We start from the raw sequence: 21,070 nt of genomic DNA on the forward strand, positions 1-21,070 counted from the left end.
AAGACAGATGGGCAGACAGAAAGGATACTGATTAACACACAATCAGTTCAGTTCAGTTCAATCGCTCAGTTGTGTCTAACTCTGACCCCATCAACTGCAGCACGCCAGGCCTCCCTGTCCATCACCAACTCCCGGAATTTACTCAAACTCATGTCCATTGAATCGGTGATGCCATCCGACCATCTCATCCTCTGTTGTCCCTTTCTCCTCCTGCCCCCTCCCAGCATCAGGGTCTTTTCAAATGAGTCAGTTCTTTGCATCAGGTGGCCAAAGTACTGGAGTTTCAGCTTCAGTATCAGTCCTTCCAATGAATATTCAGGACTGATTTCCTTTAGAATAGACTGGTAACACACAATAAGAAGAGATTAATAGTAGAAGGCTGGGGTCAACATTACTCCAATGAAAAGTTATAATAACTTGCCTGATTTAAAGACCTGAGCCTGTACTCAAACCTAGAATGCGTGAACCAAAGGAAAGACTACATGTCTATGAGAAAGAACCTGGAACACCAGGGCAAGTGTGTACAGATTTTTTTTCAGTTCTTCTCCAAAGTGATTTATGGTTATTTCCTTGGATGGGAAAGAGGACTAATCTAATATTTTGAGGGATGTTGGATACAGGGTCTAAGTTGATGAGGATACCCAAGAGTCCAAAGCACCATCAGGCCCTCCTGTTAGAGGAAGAGCATATTGGAATCAGATAATAAATGGAGACTTCACCCAGGTCTGTCTCAGAGTGGGCTCACTGGCTCCTTTTATCAAACTGACGGTCGTTTCCTTGATTCCCAAATGTATGATTGGAATGGATGCACTTAGTAGTTGCCAGGATCCTCACATCGGTCCTTAGACCAATAGTCTGTAGAGTGAGAGCTATTGTAATAGGAAAAGCCAAGTAAAGCCCCTAGAACTGTGTCACCTCTGCCCCAACCAAGTAGTAAACCACAACAATGTTCAAAGGAAGATCACATTCACGTGGGCAAGAACACAATTCTACTTTTATAGTCTTGCTCCAGGGCTATGTTTATTTTCCTGCTTTCTGTCATAATACATTCCAAAGGGACCCAGGCCATCTGGCCATTCCACAAAACATCACATTAGTCTATCATAGTGAAATACCATGTTGCTTGGACCTGACAAGCAAGAAATGCAAGTAATCTGGATGTCTTGATGAGATACAAGCTTTCCAGAGGGTGAATAAACCCCATAAAAATTCAGAAGCCTGCTACACTGATGAAAAATTTAAATGGCAATTATTACTTTTAACATTTTGAGATAATTTTAGATTGATAGGAGAGATGCAAGAAGAACACGGATTTCTGGAAGCATTTTACCCAGCTTGCCTTTATATTAACATCTAATATAAGCATAGAACATATATCAAAACTAAGAAAATAACCTTGTTGCTGGGCCGTGCTTCAGTCATTTCTCATTCTTTGTGATCCTATGGACTGTAGCCCAGCAAGATCCTGTCCATGAAATTCTCCAGGCAAGAATACTGGAGTGGATTGCCATGCCCTCCAGGGGATCTTTCTGACCCAGGGATCAAACCCGCATCTCTTATATCTCCTGCATTGGCAGGTGGGTTCTTTACCACTAGCACCACTGGGGGAAGCCCAACCTTGGTACAATACTATTCTCTAGAGCACAGGCTTTATGTGGATGGTGAAGAGGTCCAATGGTCAAAGGCATGCCAGAGATTTGTCTCCACAGTAAAGGACAACTTACCTTCCACCACTAAGAAAGAGTGCTTGGTAGATCTCTTCAGGTTAAGGTGGAAGGTTTCTAGTTTTAAGAAGGGCTCAGATCCATAAAGGACTCAATAGCAGGTCCAGCCTCATTACAAGCAGTCCTGCGATTTGTGCTCTATCACTTGACACATCTCATGATACTAGAAGTATCTGTGGTAGAGAAAAGGCCAACTGGAGTCTCTGGCAAGACCCAAAAGAAGAGACACAGCACAGCCCATTACAGTTCTGGAGAACGGCCAAACCAACTGGGAGAAACATACACATTTGAAAAGCATCTACTCTAGTGGTCCAACGATAAGACTTGGCGCTGGATGGGCTGGGACTGGGGGGTGGGGGAGGGCAGATGCCTGTCCAAATGCCTACTCCCCCCTCTGACAGTTAGGGGCTAACAGTTTTACAGACAGGGAATTCCCTGGTAGCTCAGTGGATAAATAATCTGCCTGCAGTGCAGAAACCTCAGATTCAATCCCTGGGTCGGGAAGATCCCCTGGAGAAGAAATTGGCAACCCACTCCAGTATTCTTGACTGGAAAACCCTAAAGACAGAGGAGCCTGGTGGGCCACAGCCCATGGGGTTGCAAGAGTTGGACATGACTTAGCAACTAAATCACCACCAGTTTTATAGACCTATAGATGGGGAGTGAGGTGAGCGGGGTGTATATGCAGAAACAGCATAGTCAGCTCTGACAGTTATTTGAAATTGATCGGTGGTCTGACCAACATCACCTTGATTAAGTACAATTAATCTTTAGTTCCAGGGTTGGTTTGTTCCCAGTTCCTTGAGGCCAGTTCTCAGAACTGTGGCAGCTTATGTCATGGCTACAGCCTGGCCATCATGTAGTTAACTTCTTCCACCTGGTAGGGGTTTTAGTATCTATAAAACAGCTCATAGGATATGGCTCAGAATATTATCTATAGTACTTAAGAAGGAAATAAACATCCTTGACTTTGCATAATGACTAACCTATAATTATTTGGTCTTCTTTGGTTGTTTTTCTTTGTTTCTGCATTTTCCTCACTTTTCTGATTAATCTTATTATTTGGCTAAAGTTTTTCCACAGACAAAAGGCAGGTGAAAGTTATGGTGAGGAAGGACCACAGAGTCCTGCTCCATTTCAAAGGGGGATAGGAGGGTCTTTTGGTATTTATAACAAATACCTCTGAGCCTGTGTTTAAGCTAATGAATTGACTCTGGGAAGAGGGAAGCTGGTTGCCAGAGGAACAAACCCTGAGATTAGAGGCTTGAAACTTTCAACTCCACCGTTCAACCTCCAGGGCAGGGACTGAGTTAATCATTACTGTCAGTGATTTTATTAATTATGCCAAGATTGAAAGCAGGAGAAGAAGGGGATGACAGAAGATGAGAAGGTTGGATGGATATGAATGTGAGTAAACTCCGGGAGTTGGTGATGGACAGGGAGGCCAGGCGTGCTGCAGTCCATGGGGTCGCAAAGAGTCAGACACGACTGAGTGACTGAACTGAACTGAATGAAATCTCCATAAAAAAAACACAACAGAGTTTCTGAGAGCTCCCTGGTTCATGTGAACCGCGGGGTGCTGGGACGGTGACACACCCAGAGGGGGAATGAAAGCTGAGTCCCCTGTCCACAACCCAGACCTTGCCCTATGCCTCTCTTCCATTTGACTGTTCCTGAGTTGTATCCTTTAGAATAAGCCAGTAGACAGACGTAAAGTGTTCTCCTGAGTTCTGTGATCTGTTCTAGCAAACTGAACCCTGAGCAGGGTATTGTGGGATGCCCTGACTTACAGCCAGTTTGTCAGAAGTACCCAAGGTCTAGACTTCCCACTGGCATCTGAAGTAGGGAGCAGAGTTGCAGAACTAAGCCCTGAGCCTCTGCGGTCCGCACTACTTCGGAGTAGTGAGTGTCAAAACTGAATTATCTTGCAGGACACTCAGTGGGTGTCCACAGAGCACTGGAGAATAACTTGATGTGGAAAAGCCACACACATGGTAAACAAGAGCTAATGCCTTTAGGCTCGACAGTTTTGACCCTTTCCTTCAGGTTCTACAGTTCCATTGTGCGATGGGTAGCTAAATTTATTCTTTTTAGGATTTTAAATCAGTGAATCTTTGTTGAAAACCAGCAGGAGGAAGGTACTGTGCAGGAAATGAAAAAAGGCCTAACTGCAGCCCCCACCATCATGGAGCTTTAGAGTTTAGGAGGTTAAGGAACATATGTCCCAGGACAGAAAGTGGCAGTGAAAGCCTTCTGAGAGGGATGCTCAGAGGACGTAAAGTTTTCCTCTGACTGGGAAAACTTCATGCTAGGGAGAGCTTGGTGCTGCGTGTCAAGAACCTGAATTCTAGGACTGGTTCTATTACTGATCTGCCTCTGTAGGTTAGGCTTTGTGGACAAAGAATATCACCAGCCATATCAGTGAAGACAGGATGTTGTGGCCATCAGCCACTCCCCCAACCCCCCCCCCCCCACCCCCCAACAACCCCAGATAGTTAAGGTGCCTGTCAGAGGAACTATTTCAGTGAGCCCAGACTCTTGCATCTTCCCATAGGTAGAAAAGTGCTAACTTCATTAATTTAAGCTGTCTGACTTTTAATTAACAGTCATCTTTTAATATTCCCACTACCTAGTTTTTATTGCAAAAGTTCCTAAATATCCTGGCTCCTCCCTTATCTCTCTGAACAGCCCCTCAGAGCGAGGGGCTGCCTCCTGGGCTTAAGTCCTCAGTATGTTCCTCCAGGAAAACTCAGTTCTCAATTTTTAGGTCATATATTCTCCCACAGTACAGTTTATAAATAAAGCTCCCCAGATTTCTATTGTCACTCTGAAACTCCAGGAGTTAGAGGGACAGTGACCTTCAGATTTCCTATTTCTTATTGCTACTCGCCCCTACACCCCCTCGCTCTCTATGTCCCTCTTCTTCTGGAGGCCAGATGGAGAAATGAAAGTGGTCCCTTTAAGGGAGCCCTCAGGGTCTGGCCCCGGGGAGCCCCAGGCCGGGGGCAGGGGCGGGGCTCCGGGGACCCGGGCTTCCCACGCAGCCGGGGACGCCGCTGCGTCACGGCGCTCACAGCCAATCAGGATGAAGCCTGCCTGGACGCATTACTAGGGCGACGGGCCCGACGCCTCCTGCTTCGGGATGAATTAGCGGCGGGTTCTGCACCCAGGTTGTGACCCCCACAGATTCTGAAGCTCACCCACGCGGTCTCCACTGCGTCGCGCGTAGTCTTCTGCTGGCCACAGGTGAGAAGCTGGAACCGTCAGGTGGGGGTTCCGGCGCCGGGAAAATGGCGGCGGTGGCCGGGGGATCCCCGGTTGGCGGAGGGGGAGCGGTCCCATGGGCTCTTCCCTGGACCGCCGGCCACCCGGGGATGCGGCCCCCTGTAACGGTCACTTAACGGGGAATTGGGGTCCGGATGCGGGTGGCGGTGCCACCATCTCAGGTGAGAGGAGGCGTGGGGAAGTGATTCCCGGAGGCTAGCGGAGGCGTCGGGGGCCACGGAGTCGCTCGGCCGGCTCGATGGGCCGCTTTGCTCGGTGTTTACAGAGAGAGCTCCAACACGTCCCTGCTACAGACCTGGGCGGGTCCAGGAGCTGCACCGCTGCGAACACAGTCCAGCCTGTCACTGTTAAATCGGATGTGCAAAAGGTCCCAAGTGGCCGCCACGTGCGAGGCTTAGATGTGAGCTGGAGAGGGCAGGGGCTGGAACTGGTTTATCTGTGTATCCTCCAGGCGCCTGTCTGTAGGTGACAGAATGGCAGTGCCACGAAAGGAAGGGTAGGCCCTGACGAGGGGCTGATGTCAAGTCCGATCGTTAATGCGAGTGTCTGAGCTCCTGCTTCTCCATTGGAAGAGAAGAAGTAAAAAGTTCGGGCGCTTAGGTGTTGGGGAGACATTCTTCCTCCTTGTACTTTCTCGGTTCGGGTGGGTTCCCCGGGGGCATTGCCCCTGCCTTCGAAGTTCTTTAGCTCTATCCCACGTGCATGTGGAGCATGTACAATTGAGGATTTGTTGCCAAAATCTTGGCTCTCTGTGCACCAAAGCCAAACAGAAATAGGGAGACAGTTATGGAGGAGAAAGAAAGAATGGCTTTATTATTTTGCCAGGAGGCAAAGCAGGAGCACAGTAGGCTAGCAGGAGAGGTTATACAGTCAGGCAGCAATATGTGATAAGGATCAAGGCAGTGACAGTCTTGTATTTACTTCTGATAAGTTTCAAAAGGGCGGGTGGGGGGGTTGCTAACAAGATGAGGGTGTGTACAGGGTCTCAGCAGGTCAGTCTCCTAATCTGGATGAGCCTCTCTGTTCCCTTTAATCTTTGCCTCAGGTGGTTTCCCTTGCTGTTCCTCCTGCCCTTTGGAACTAAGAGAAGGTCATGGGAGACCGGAGTCTTGCCTACAAGGAGTGGGGAACAAAAAGGCCTCCATGCCCAGGAGCCCCACAGGTCCCTGCTCAGTGTCAGACTGACATTCAGTTTAAGCTCAGGAATGTAATAAAGATAGACTATCTGTGCAGGTCTTACAGAAACGAAATTTTGTCCATTCCTGTCAGTCCCTTATTTGAGCAAAGACTTGTCATGATATATGAGGAAGCACAAATAATTAATTGAAGAAGGTTTTAAGTTTTTATTAAACTCTTCAAAAGAATACTTCGCCAGATGACTTTTACAACATAATTTGTGTTAGGTATTAAGATTCATTGCTTTGATGTATTTTTCTAGTTTCTATTTATAATAAAAAGATAACACTGGTTCTTTCATTAAGCCTGCTGTGGAACTGCCCTGCCAAGTCTTTGGGATATAAAGATTAATTGCTGATCCTGAGTGAGACAAAGAAGTTTGATTCACTAATGCAGGTGATAAGGACTTAAGTATAGTTGTGGTGGGAACAGAGAGCTGCAGGAATGCATACCAGGTAACAGTCACTTCTGCTGTGGTCCTGTGCAAGAAAGAAGGGGAGCTGATTGCAAGGTAGAGTGGGAAAGAGCTTTAGGCAAAGGAGAAGGCAGTGCCAAGTTAGGTTGGGTTAGTTTAAAAAAAAACTGTCTTGACGAAAGTCCTTTTTACAGAACTGTTGTATCTTTTGAGAGTAAAAGAAAAAGATTAATTTAATTTCCCCCCCTGTTTTTAAAAAAGCTCCTATTGTACATTGCATGAAATATACTTTCATGTGACAGAAAAGCAGGTTAAGTGATTTTTGTTTTCGGTAGCAGTCTTGGTTTGGTGGAGTGCCTTGTTCTGTTATTGAGAGAGAGCACAGTGGCACTTTTCATTTGTTATCTTTGGTGCCTGCTGTGCATCAGGCACTGTAAAAATGAGGCGTCTTCCTTGTTCTAATTTGAGCAAATGATGGTCCATTTCTTCCCACCAGGTGCTTTAGTCAGGCTGTTGATGTTGCTGAGGACCAAGGGTAAACAATGGGGAAAAACCCAAAAGAGACTTTCTTCCACACTGCATCTGTGGAGATTTGGTGCTGGGCTGGAGTTAGGCACAGTTTCTAGTTCCTACTCTGCCACTGAAAATATCTTAGGGAAATCATTATTTCCTTATCTTTGACATGGACAAAGCGTTTCTCCTCTAAGCAATATCACTGTGTTGTTGTGAGGAGAAAAAAAAAGTATAGGTAAAAGGACTTAAAAAGGTTAAAAGCACTGTGATGACAGTTAACATAGAAACTGTTCCAGGAGCCTGGTACGGGCTCACTCACTCAGCAACATTGTGCAGTGAGTACTTTATCATCTTTGTTTTACAAATGAGGAAACTGAGACACATGGAACTTTTATTTTCCCCAAATTGCGCTACTAGCGTCATGGTGCCAAGCTGTGTTCTTAGCCACTGGGCATACTATCTTCTGTAACATGCAGACCTTAATGTGTTAAGGGGATATATATGAACAGGCTTTCAATGAAGTAATTTGTGTGTGGTCTTTTAGTTGTGTAAATAATGACTGATTCATTCCATTGGCATCCAGTAGTGATTTATATGGTGATGACTACAGTTGCTTTGGTTAAGTGATATAGTCATCCCACCTTTGATGTCCATTATTTTTAAAAGTATTTTAAAACAGGGTTGTTACTGATTTCTAAGAGGAAGCACAAATCAATAATTGAAGAAGGTTTTAGTTTTTATTAAACTCTTTTGAATACTTTGCCAGATGACCTTTACAACATAATTTGTGTTAGGTGTTAAGATTCATTGCTTTGATGTATTTTTCTAGTCTCTGTTTATTAAAAAAAGGTAACATGAATAAAAGTGACTGGGACAGTCATTCTTTCATTGAGCCTTCATGGAACTGCCTTGCCAGGCCCTTGGGACATAAAGATTAATTGCTGATCCTGAGTGAGACAAAGAAATATGATTCACTGATGCAGGTGGTAAGGACTCCAGTATTGTTGTGGTGGGTACAGAGAGCTGCAGGAATGCATACCAGGTAACAGTCACTTCTGCTGTGGTCCTGTGCAAGAAAGAAGGGGAGCTGATTGCAAGGTAGAGGGGGAAAGAGCTTTAGGCAAAGGAGAAGGCAGTGTCAAATTGGGTTGAGAGGGCATGAATACCCAGTAGTCAGGCCAGAGTTTTGCAAAAGTTGGTGAGAAAGAAGCCAGGAAAGGTCAGAGCCAGATTATGAATTCTCAGCTGAGAGAGTGATTTTATCCTGTGGGCAGTGGGACCTATAGAAGGATGAGTAACATGACCAACTTTATGCTCTGTAAAGGGAACTTTGGTGATGGCAGGGTCAAAGACAGAGTGTAAGGAAGAAACCAGTTAAGGGCAGGTTCCGTACTCCAGACCAGAGAAGGTGAGGGAGTGAGGCAGGGCGTTAACTGTGACAGCAAAGTTCAGAGTCCACCACACACATTGTGAGGGCAGAATGGAAGATGGCTGGGTGTGAAGAAGAGTGGGGCGGGGAGGGGAGCACCTGCTGAGCGAGTGAAGGTAAGACTAAGGTGTTATATTTGGGGTGTTTTGGGTAACCATATGGTTAGAGATCCGAAGTACTGTTAAACATTTTAGGGAAAAGGATGGAGCAAGGAGTTCTTTGTTACTGGGTTTTGGGAAGCCTGTAAACCCTCTGAGGTGCTGGGTTACATAAAGTGTAACAGAACCAGGTTTAACAGAAGCCTCTAGTCTTCTGATTTCTGAGACTACAGAACTTTTAATTATATCCTTGAAGACAGTAGGGTCTAGTGTAAAGTGACCCATTGAAAGAAAGCCACTCAGAGGGAATGGGAAGAAGGTATGGTTGAAATAAAATAGTAGAATAACAAGTGTTAGAGGGTGTTTCCCACCCCCCCCCCCTTTTTTAACATTATGTTTTAATATATTTGTACAGAAGTCATATTACGAATGTAGTCGCAAATGAATTCTCTAGTTGTAAAACTGACAGCCGCTCAGGCTTCCATAATACTAGAGTTGTCTTATCACCAACAACATAACTTGAATGCATTTGAAATCAACCACATGGTGAAACTGTAAACCTTGCAAAGGTACAGGAATTCATGAATTCAGAGCAGGGCCAAGAACTGTTCAAACCATAAGCAGAAATCAAAGGACTACTGAGTAGAGTAGGCATAGATTTCTTTAAAAAGACTTAAGGCAGTGACTGTAACAATGATTGACAAATTTGACTTCAGACTTTGTTAAAATTGAGAATTTTCTCCATCTAAAGATAACATTAAGAGAATGAAGGGCAAAATACAGATTGGAAGAAGAAAATGGCAATCCATCTGGCAGATGTATGTATATTATATAAACTTAATAAGAAAAAGACAGTTTTATTTAAAAATGTACAAAAGTTTTGAATAGGCACTTGGTAAAAGAGAATCTCTGTGGCCAGTATGCATATAGAGAAGTGTTCAACATCAGTCAGTGGAGAAATGCAAATTAATTAATACAATAATGAAAAAACAACAGTGAGATACTACTCTCTGCCTTCTGGAATGGCTAAAATGAGAGACAGTGGCTTTCTTGGCAAGGATGTGGAGCCACAGGATCTCTTGAATGTTTTGGTAGGGATGTAAAATGGTACAGTAATCTTGGAAAACTGGCTTATCTAATCCTACCCATGACCCATCATTTTCATTCTTAAGTATATACCCAAGGGAAATAGATGTATATTCTACCACTCCCCCCAAAAGTAAAAGGATGTTCATAGCACCTTTATTCATGATAACCAAAAATTAGATGAAACCTAACTGGATGTTGACAGTAGAATGGATGAATAAGTTGTGGTTTATTTATATAATGAAAAATTACAGAAGCAGTAAAAGAGAAGGAACTACTGTACACATCAACATTGATGGATCTCATGGACTTAATGAGCCAGATAATTCATTGAATACTATGTGACTCCATTCAAATGAAGTTCAAAAACAGGTAACGACTGTTTCCAGGTCAGAATAGTGGTTCCTCCAAGGAGTGGTGTTGGTAATGACTAGAAGGGGCATGAGGGAACCTTCTGGGATGTTGGAAATGTTCTGTATTCTGAGATGGCATGGGTGTATGTATATGAAAAATTCAAGTTGCATATTTAAGATTTGTACAATTTCTCTTATACTTTAATTTAAAAAGAGGTGCTAGTGAGAATTTGGCAGTGTTAGACCAGTTAACTTTTGATGAGGAAAACCAGCAGGAATGACAATGAGAAAGGTGCTTTAAAGGAATATAAAGGGAGTATGAGAGGCTCTGGGGAAATGATGAAATCTAGATTTTTTTATTTTTTATTTTACAAAAATGTCTTTATATAATTGTCTTGTAAAAGGCAAATGTAAAATTAAGACTGTTATATCATGCTGTTTTACAGTTTGGTCTCCAAGTTATGTTCCAAACTCTGTACCAATTGATTAGTTCCTCGTCCTAAGAATTAGTGCATAGTTTCAAGTGTAACCTAGATTTTGGTAAATACAAGATATGTTATGGGAAATAAATTGATGTGTATTTTGTTTAATTTTGAGGGGAAAAATTCTAATCAAATCTCTTTTTCATCAATATGAAATGTGCCTGTTTAAGAGAAGTCACTGTGTGGCTTTTCCACATCCCTGCTGATTCCTGTTGGAGAATGAGCCCTGAGTTGTGATTCTTTTGGCTGCAGGGTCTTGAATGTCTTGAACGTGATGGAGCTAAGAAAAGCCTTTGGTGAGTTACCTGTAGCAGCAAGGTAAAGCTCAAAAAAGGCATTTGTGAGCTACCATCGTGATTTGACAGTGTTTATCACACCTCTCCCTGGTGGTGGTGGTGGTGGTTTAGTCGCTAAGTTGTGTCTGGCCTTTGCGACCCCATGGAGTGTAGCCTGCCAGGTTCCTCTGTCCCTGGGATTCTCCAGAAAGAATACTGGAATGGATTGCCATTTCCTTCTCCAGGGGATCTTCCCAACCCAGGGATCGAACCAGGATCTCCTGCATTGCTACTGAGCTACACCTCTCCCTAGGTCTCTCTAACTGACAGTGAGGACAAGGGGTGGGTGGATCCTATTGTGATGACCTGGGAGGCAGAAGTCTGAGGGGCAGCCACAGAGCTGACTGGAAATGATTAACCACGTTATCAGCTATAACTCTGTTACAGGTGAGGTTTCTGCACACGTACAATGCTCACTTCCTCCCAGGAAGGAGATGACTATTCTAGGGATGATGAGGAGCAGACTTATGCTATCCTTAGTTTTCCATTTCAATTAGAGATCACCTTCTTTTTATGTTTGTAAGTGAAAGTTAACCCCCTCCGGAGACCTTGTGGAGCAGGGAGATAGCTTATTTCTGTGGTGAGCTAGTGTCTACTGGTGTCATAAAGCAAATGATGGATAAGAGACAGGAATAAAGATGCAATGAGGGAAGAGATGTGAATGGTGGCAGCCATTCTTAGGCTCTATGTGGCCAGGAATGTGGACTGAAAGGTTTTTTTGTTTTTTTAACTCTGACAGTGGCTCTTTCCACACATGAATGTTAAGTATCTTGGGGAAGACATCTTTGTCTGGGTTTTTATTATTTCTGCCTTCCTTTTCAAATATGAACACTTTTATTAGATTTATTTTTTAAATTATGTAGCCTTTAAATAATAATTTGCCTTTTGAGGGTTTTGGAGAAGAACGATGGTAACAGGAGTGGCTTGAATACCAAAATGTTTATTTGTTTAATGTGAACATTTTTGAACCGTTACTATGAGCTTGATGATGGAGACAGAATTGAGTAGGTACAGTTTCTGCCACCTCCAGAGGCTCTAGGGGAGCCTCTGCTCCTGGCCTCTTCTAGCCTCTGGTGGCTACCTGCGTTCCTTGGCTTGTGGCCGCATCACTCATTCCTTGTCTCTGTGGTCACTGCCTTCTCCTGTTCTGTCTGTGGTCAGATCTCCTTCTGCCTCTTTTTTGAAAGAATATGTGTGATTGCATTTAGGGTCCACCATGATAGTCCAGCTTCCCAGGTGGTGCTAGTGGTAAAGAACTTTCCTGTCAGTGCAAAAGATGTAAGAGACACGGGTTCAGGTTCGATCCCTGGGCCGGGAAGATCCCCCAGAGGACAGCGTGGCAACCCGCTCCAGTCTTCATGCCTGGAGAATTCCGTGGACAGAGGAGCCTGACAGGCTACAGTCCATGGGGCTGCAAAGAGTCAGACACGACTGAAGCGATTTACAGGCATGATATTCCAGGATAATCCCTCCATCTTAAAAGATTTAATTTAATCATATCTACAAAGTTTTTTTTTTTCTTTTCTGCTTAGGTAATGTTTACAGGTTCAAAGGATTAATACCTTATGTGGGTATCTTGAGAGGGTCATAATATAGCCAAGGTATTTGTTAATCTGTGTATTGAAGGTGAAGAGATTCATTACTTAAAGTCACAAAGTTAGAATTAACTTCTCTCTCTTTATATATTTGTTTCCCGTCTGTGTACCACCTTTTGGAAGAAAGTAATATTCTGTGTTTATGTGGATTTGTTATAAAGTTTAGGGATTCTTTTTTGTTTTCTAAAAGACTTGTTATTTTGAGATAATTGTAGAATTACATGCAATTTTTAAGAAATAATACAAAAAATCCCCCATGTCCCCGTTATACAGTTTTTCCCAATGTACAGTATTACAATCAGAATATTGACATTGATACAGCCAAGATACTGAACACCTTCCCCACACGGATTCCTTATATGGTCCTTTGATAGCTACACATCCCTTTCTCTGACCTCTGGTTATCACTAATGTGTTCTCAATTTCTAGAATTCTGTCATTGCAAGAATGTTACTTAAATGGAATTATACAGTGGGTAACCTTTGGAGATTTATCTTTTTTTCACTTAGCATGATTCCCTGGACATTCATCCAAGTTGTTTTATGTATCAACTTAAATTTATTCAGTAGTTTATTCTTTTTTCTTGCTTAGTATTTCTGTATAGTCTTCAGTATTTTTTGGTATTGCGCGTGCATGCTCAGTTGTGCCTGTCTCTTTGCGACCCTGTAGACTGTAACACTGATGTGAAGAATTGACTCACTGGAAGAGACCCTGATACTGGGCAAGACTGAAGGCGGGAGGTGGAGGGGATGACAGAGGATGAGATGGTTGGATGGCATCACTGACTCAATGGACATGAGTTTGAGTAAGCTTCAGGAGTTGGTGATGGACAAGGAAGCCTGGAATGCTCCAGTCCTTGCAGTCACAAAGAGTCAGACATGACTGAGCAACTGAACTGAACTGAGACTGTAGCCCACCAGATTCCTCTGTCCAGGGAATTTTCCTCCAGGGGATCTTCTGGGCCCAAGGATGGAATCTGTGTCTCCTGTGTTGCCAGGCAGATTCTTTACCATAGAGCTACCTGATAATGGAGCCACTGAAGGACATCTTGGTTTTTTTTCTAATTTTTGGCTGTTTTCACTAAAGCTGCAGTGAACATTCATGTACAGGTTTTATGTGAACATAAATTTTATTTCATTGGAATAAATGCCCAGGAATGCAGTTACTACACCATATGGTAGTTGTATGGGTACATTGAACTCTTAATTCTCTTCCATCCTGATACTAATACCAAACTGTCTTAATTATCGTTGCTTTGTGGTAAGTTTTGAAAACGGGAAGTATCTCCTACTTTCTTTTTCAAAATTGTGTTGTTTTTTTCTGGGTCCCTTGTAAGGCCTTACAAATTTTAGAATCAGCTTGTTGGTTTCAACAAAGACGTCAGCTGTGGATCTGTTTGTCAGTGATTTTTAATACTGTTTTCATTGAATTGTACAACTATTACCACAATTCATTTTAGAACATTTTCTTCACCTCAGTAGGAAACCCTATATCTGTTAACAGGGACACCTCATCTTCTTTCATCCTCCTCTACCTTTGACCTAGGCAAATACTCATCTACCTTCTGCCCATGCTAGGCATTTCCTTTAAGTAGAACTACACAATATATGGCCTTTTGTAACTGGTTTCCTTCACTTCTTAGCATAATGTTTTAAAGGTTCATCCCTGTTGCAGCATATAACAATACTTAATTCCTTTTTATGTCCTAGTAATAGTCCATTGTATGGATACACCACTTTTTATTTATCCATTCATCAGTTGATGGACATTCATATACAGGTTTTTGCATAATTTTTTTGTGTAATTGTGCTGTAATTTTTTTGGGGGGGGTATATACCTGGGAGTTGAATTTCTGGGTCATAGGATAGCTTATGTATTTAATCTTTTTAGGACTTTTCCAGACTCTCCCATTTTACAATCCCCTTGCAGTGTGTGGGGGTTTCCATCCTCCTCCAACACTTGCTAGTATCTTTTTGATTATAACCATTCTAGAGAAGTTGTAATAAAACATTCTCTTGTAATAAAACATCTCTTAAAGAATAAAAAAAAATCTTTATTACGATAAAATACAATATTTTATTGTAATAAAGTATATTTCATAATAATTCACTCCTAAATTCTTCACCATATATCTTCTAAAAACAAGGTCATACATAACAAGAGTATAATATAATACTGTTTAATATAATACTGTTGTTTAATATACAATCCATACCTATGTTTCCTCCGTTGTCCTTTATAGATGTTTATTTCTGTATTAAGAATCCAATCAAAGAAGTGTTTTCATGTCTGTTTAGCTTCTTCAATCTAGAATAGTTGTAAGAAAACATTCTCTTGGATGTGAGGTGATCTCTCATTGCAGTTTTGACTTGCATTTCCCTGATGACAAATGATGTCATCTTTTCATGTGGTTATTAGGCATTTGTATATTTTCTTTGGGGAAATATCTATTCAGATCTTTTGCCCATTTTTTCCTCTGTTATTTTTTAAATTATGAAAATATAACATGTTTGCAAGAGACTTGGAAAATACAGAGCAAATTTACATGTAGATCTACTATATATTATAATTTAAGTAGATAAATTAAGATTTTTAGTTGGAGTTTCAATATCAAGCTCAAAAATTAATAGAATGACTATACATAGAAGTAGAAGGATATAGTAGACCTGAAAAGCACTATGAACCAATTCAACATAATTAAGATTTATACAACTTTGCCCGTTTTTAATTGGCTTATTGTCTTTTTACTACTGAGTTATACAAGTTCTTCATATATTGCAGTTAGAAGCCCTTTGTCCTTTGTATGATTTGTAGAAGTTTTCTTCTGTTCTGTAGGTTGTCTTTTCAATTGAAATGCAGTTTGCAGTTGATTTTCTTTCTTTTTTTTAAGTTTATTTTTAATTGAAGGATAATTACTTTACAGGATTGTGTTGGTTTCTACCAAACATCAACATTAATCAGCTTTTTCTGGTATGTTTATCTTGTATCTGCAGCCTTACTGAATTCACACTTTGGGAGATTCTAAGACTTTTTGGGACAGATTCTTTGGGATTGTGTATGTAAACCATCATGTCATCTGCAAATAGGGACAGGTTTATTTCTTCTTTCTGTATGGCTTTTGTTGCCTTTTTTTGCCTTCTTGCATTGAGTAGAATTTCCAGTACTGTGTTGTACAAGAGTGGTGAGAGTGAACATCCTTGTTCTCAATAATAGAGGCAATGAATGCAGTGTTCATTTTATTCATTTATCATTATGTGTAGTAATGTTTGCTGTTTTTTTAAAATAGATGCTCATTATCTAGTTGAGGAAGTTTCCCGTATTCCCTTGTTTTAATGAGAGCTTTTCTCTTGAACAGGATTTATTTATTATTATTATTATAGCTGTTACCAAGTTTTCTGGTCTCTTTTTTTAACTTTTTATTTTATATTGGGGTATAATTGATTAACAGTGTTGTGATAGTTTTGTGATGATAGTGTTGTGTATAGCAAAATGATTCAGTTATACATGTGTATATTCTTTTTCAAATTCTTTCCTATTTAGGTTCTTACATAATATTAAGCAGAGTTTCTTGTGCTACACGGTGGGTCCTTGCTGGTTATTCATTTTGTTTATTAAAAAAATTTTTTTTTCCTCTGTATAGCTCAACTCACTAAATTTTTATTTTAAATGAATTGGTGTTTATGGTATGTATGATGTCACAGACAGTGGACATACAACAGTTTATATTGTTGGGAACAGGCACAGTTGAAAAGTGGCTGACTTGCTACCCTTATATTACACAGGAGTAGGTCAGTTAGGGAGTTAAAATAACAGTCAACAGAATGCTTTTTTTTTTTTTTAAACTTTTTATTTTGTATTGGAGTATAGCTGATTAGCAAGCAATGTGGTGATAGTTTCAGGTGAAGAGTGAAGGAACTTAGCCATATACATACATGTATCTATTCTCCCCCAAACTCCCCTCCCATCCAGGCTGCCACATAACACTGAGCAGAATTCCATGTGCTCTAAGTAGGTCCTTGTTGGTTGTCCATTTTAAATATAGCAGCAGTGTGCATGTCAGTCCCAGACCCCTTAACTATCCTTTCCATCCAAAACAGGATTGATTTTTATCAGATGATTTTTTCCGTGTAGACTGGTATGATTGTATAAATATGTGGTTTTTCAGTTTGTTAGTATGTGGGTTACATTGATTCTTGGATATTGAACTAAGGATTTTTGTGATTATATTCATGTATTGCTCTATAGGTTTTTTTTTTTTTTTGTAATGTCTTTTCCTGGTTTTTGAGGGTGTTTTTTTTTTTTTTTTTTTTTGAGGGCTTCCCTTGTAGCTCAGTCTATAAAGAATCTGCCTGCAGTACAGGAGACCTGGGTCCGATCCCTGGGTTGGGAAGGTCCCCTGGAAACGGAAATGGCAACCCACTCCAGTATCCTTGCCTGGAAAATCTCATGGACACAGGAGCCTGGTGGGCTGCAGTCCATGGGGTCGCAAAGAGTCGGGCACGACTGAGCGACCAACACTAACACACTACTCTTCCTGGTTTTTGCATCAGGGAGATACTACATTCATAAAGTGATCTTGTGTTTTCCAAAGATATTGTGTTAATTCTTGAAACATTTGGCAGAATTCTCTAATGAAATGATCTGGGCCAGGAGATTTCTTTTTGGGGAGGTTTTTAATTACAAGTTTAATTTCCTTAATAGTTACAGGGCTGTTCAGATTGTTCATTTTGAGTGAGTTGTGTGCTTTCGAGGAATTGGTCCACTGATACACAAAGCCGGGCTCCTCACCGCTGCCGGGCAGAGGGGGGAGTTTCAGCTCCTCTCTAGGCCTTTACTGACAGACTCTGCCTCCTTGCTGTTCCCCACACGGCCTCAACTGATACCACTGGGAGGGGATGGCCTTCTTAGGCCTGGGGATAGAGAAAGTCCTGACTCTCTACTAGGCTGTCTCATACCATTCTGGTGGAGATGAGAAGGGGAGCGTCATTACTGTCATAGAAGTACAGGCTCTCCAGGTGTTCTCCCCGGATGCTGTGGGGCAGGGGACAGGGGTCCTTAGCAGGGCAAGGAAGTTCTGCCTTTGGTATCATCCCCACAGGTGAAGGTGGGAGGTAAGGGAGGGAGTAAGGGGGTGGCCTCCTGTAATGTTGAGGCACAACAGTAGATAGCCCGGTGAGAGGGAACGTTTAGGCTCCTTACTTGGCTTACCTTGTCACGGGGTGAGGGTGAGCTACAGTTTACTCTGTGGTTTTTGGCTGGAGTGCCAGTGGTTATTGTCTACAAGTTTTCTGTTTTGCTCTGCTACTCTTTTCTTGGTTCTCTGAAAGAGCAGGAACTTTATTTGTCTGCCTCCACTGGCATTTCTGGATGATTGGCTGCTTCAGCTCTGTGTCCATGAGATATTTGAGGCAAAAAGAAAACCCGGAGAATTCACCACCATGTTGTTCCACGGATCCCAAGGTCCCTCCCGAACTAAAGTGTCTTCTCTCCACCTTCAGAGTCTTCTTTTGTTTGTTTCACGTATAATGTCCTGAATTTCATCGGAAGGACTGATGTTGAAGCTGAAGCTCCAGTAATTTGGCCACCTGATGTGAAGAACTAACTCATTAGAAAAGACCCTGATGCTGGGAAAGATTGAGGGCAGGAGAAGAAGGGGATGACAGAGGATAAGTTGGTTGGATGGCATCACCGACTTGATGGACATGAGTTTGAGCAAGCTCAGGGAGTTGGTGATGGACAAGGAAATTTGGCATGCTGCAGTCCACGGGGTTGCAAAGAGTCGGACACGACTGAGTGACTGAACCAATAATGTCCAGGGTTTTTATTTGCTCTTAGCTGGAGCAGTAGGAGCAGTACATCTACTGGATTTTATGGAGCAGTAGTTGGACTGGGATTAATTTTTTTTTTTTAATGGAAGAAAACATAGGGTAGAAATGAAGATACGTAAATTGGCTAGTTAGACACTTATGTTAGTTTTGGGTCAGTTACTTGGAAGTGGCAGTTTAACTGTGTCTTCTTTTCCCCTAGAGAGTAACTCTTGTTTGTCATTATTCAGTAAAACCAAATCCTCATTCGTTTTAGATCTCTTTTAAAGAAGCTTGAAAATCCAATGAACTAATTTATTTCTGCATTTATATATATTATAAATGCATTGTAATTCTACATTTCTGGCTTAGTGTGTGATAGAAAAAAATTTATTGCAGTGAAAGTGTAGTTTTATAGAGGGACTAACTCAGTTTTTCTAATAGAGATCTTGAAGCTGTGGATTCTTTTCTTAAAGAAGTAAAAGGCATTGTGCGTGGTGGTGAAGAACTACATAAGGAAAATTTGTGGAAGTCTTTGAAATGTACAGAACAGATTATGGGGTATCTTGGAAACTGGGTGGTCTAAAACACGTTTCCTGGAGATTTGATCTATGGAATCTGCAGCTTTTATTATTTTTTTACTTATAACTTTGTAAGTTGTGAATAACTGACAGCAATGCAAATTACTCTTGTCTTTGGACATGCGGATTAATTTTGTTGGTTGGAGGTACTATTGATTTCTTTTCCTCTTTTGTGGGAGAAGCCGGTTTTAGATCTATTAAGCAAATACATTTCACCATTTCCAGTTACCTGTGTGTTTGTGTTCTTTGGATTCACTTTAGAACCAGATGAAGCATGTTATTTATTCCATAATTAATTGATGAGTTAAGTAAAATCATAGGTGTTCATTTTATATTTGTATGAGAGACACAATGTTATCTTTTTGTTTGTTTAAATTATCCTTTTAACAACTTGAATTCTGATGTGCTTGAATCCCACTGTAACACTTACTGTCATTGTGATTTGGAGCAGGGAGTTTTATCTTTTAACCTAAGTCTGTCTACCCACTATAAAAAGGGGTCACAGTGCTGTTTTCCTGTTGATGTTTTTGTGAGGACTGAAAGAAATGTTGTAAGGAACACCCATCTCACTGCACCTCGTACATCTTAAGAACTTTGTTTTTAATGTTATAAGGCTGTGGGCAACCATTTTACCTTCCTCAGACTTAATCTGTTTTTTAAAAAAAGGAACTTTTTTACTTGGTTGTTAGGCCATAAGTTTTACTAGTCATAATTGCAAAGAATGGAAGAAGTAGCAGTAGTTGCTTTTGGAAGGAAGAGCATTTTAAACATGCAAGTCACCTTGCTGCTCTGAGAAAGAGAAATGTTGAGTTGGATCTGGTGAACCATTCATTAGGACAGCAGCCTGGTAGTTCGATCAGTAAACATTGATTGAGGGGACCCTGCCGTGCTGGCCTGTGTACTAGGAAGAAGCAGTAGGGCTGGAAATGGAGCTTACCAGAGTAGCAGGAATATTCTTTTTGCCATAAAACAATTTGGAAAGTGGATCAGGATAAGATGAAAGACTTGGAGCTCAACACCCTGATGGATGTGGGCATGCTCACCAGTGAGTAGAACTGGAAAGGGCTGAGTTTTGTTAAACAGGGAGGGCCATTTGGAGTTGTAAGGGCAATTGGGGGCGAGTGGGGAGGTGGGATGATTGAAGAAGAGGGAGGAGCTGGAAAAATGGCTCCAGGATAACTGTTACTTAAGTTGACCATTCCCTCTGACCCTCACTATTGACCAGTGTTTTTACCTAGGGGTTTTTTGGGCTTTTGGGGGTTTAGGTAGATGGGAGCAGGATTGAGTTGGTGAACTGGTTGAGCTAAAAGAGGGGGTCCTTAGACTGAGAGAATTTAAGTCCCTTAGAATTTAGCACTGGTCTGGGAAAGACCTTGGCCTTCTGGGAAAGACCTATAATTGGAGCAAGCCAGGGGATGGTTCAAGGCAAGGATATCCCCAGCTACTCTTAGTTTAGGAGAGTGAAAATAATTCCAGCTGCACTACGAGGTGAGTATGGGGAGGAAGAAGACTTTCCTCTGCCTTCACAATCCTTCTGACTTGTCTAAGAATTAAATTGACATGAGACAGATTAATGGGAGAAATCAATCCTAACTTTGTAAATACAGGAATCCCACGTACATGAGAAGGTCAGAAACTTCACATCCATGGGGTATTCAAAGACAGAAAGGTAAAATGAGGTATGTATGTCATCTGAGCTGAGGGACTTCCAAAGTACACACGTGTGTGCTCAGTCGTGTCCTGCTCGTGACCCTATGGACGGCAGCCCGCCAGGCTCCTCTAGCCCGTGGGGATTCCCCAGGCAAGACTACTGGAGTGGGTTGCCATACTGGTCTCCTGGGGATCTTCCTGACCCAGGGATCGAACTCACGTCTCTTACTTCTTCTGCGCTAGCAGGCAGGTTCTTTACCACTAGCGCTACCTGGGAAGCCCAGGACTTCCAAAGAGAGGAAGGTTATTCACAGAACGGAAGAAGAAGAGCAGGTGTTGGGTAATTAGATGGTTGTCCTGTCTTAACAGATGGGGCCACTTAGATAGTTAATGCTGATAGTTACTCTTTTTCTGACAGAAATCCCCAATTTAGATTCTTCTTGGTGGTCAAGGGAGAGGCAGTAGTGATAGGTGAACAGTGATTTGTGATCTCCGAAGATCTAGCTTTGGGACCAGAAACGAGGCTTGACCACTCAGGGCTCTT

The 21,070-nt window shown here is 41.9% G+C and overlaps 1 protein-coding gene across 3 annotated transcripts in view; it reads left to right on the top strand.

Annotated features, from left to right (window-relative positions):
• The first annotated feature begins 4,805 nt into the window (after positions 1-4,805).
• Positions 4,806-21,070, top strand: part of LCLAT1 (lysocardiolipin acyltransferase 1) — a 188,386-nt gene continuing 172,121 nt past the window's right edge. For 2 of the 3 annotated variants that reach the window (XM_043917507.1, XM_043917509.1), the window contains exon 1: positions 4,806-4,970. The gene's annotated coding sequence lies outside the window, so the exon portion shown is untranslated. Of the gene's footprint in view, positions 4,971-10,813; positions 10,858-21,070 lie in introns of all 3 variants that reach the window. The other variant, XM_043917508.1, reaches the window with a different exon arrangement.

This window comes from Cervus elaphus, chromosome 11, assembly GCF_910594005.1.
Source record: "Cervus elaphus chromosome 11, mCerEla1.1, whole genome shotgun sequence".
NCBI lineage: Eukaryota > Metazoa > Chordata > Mammalia > Artiodactyla > Cervidae > Cervus > Cervus elaphus.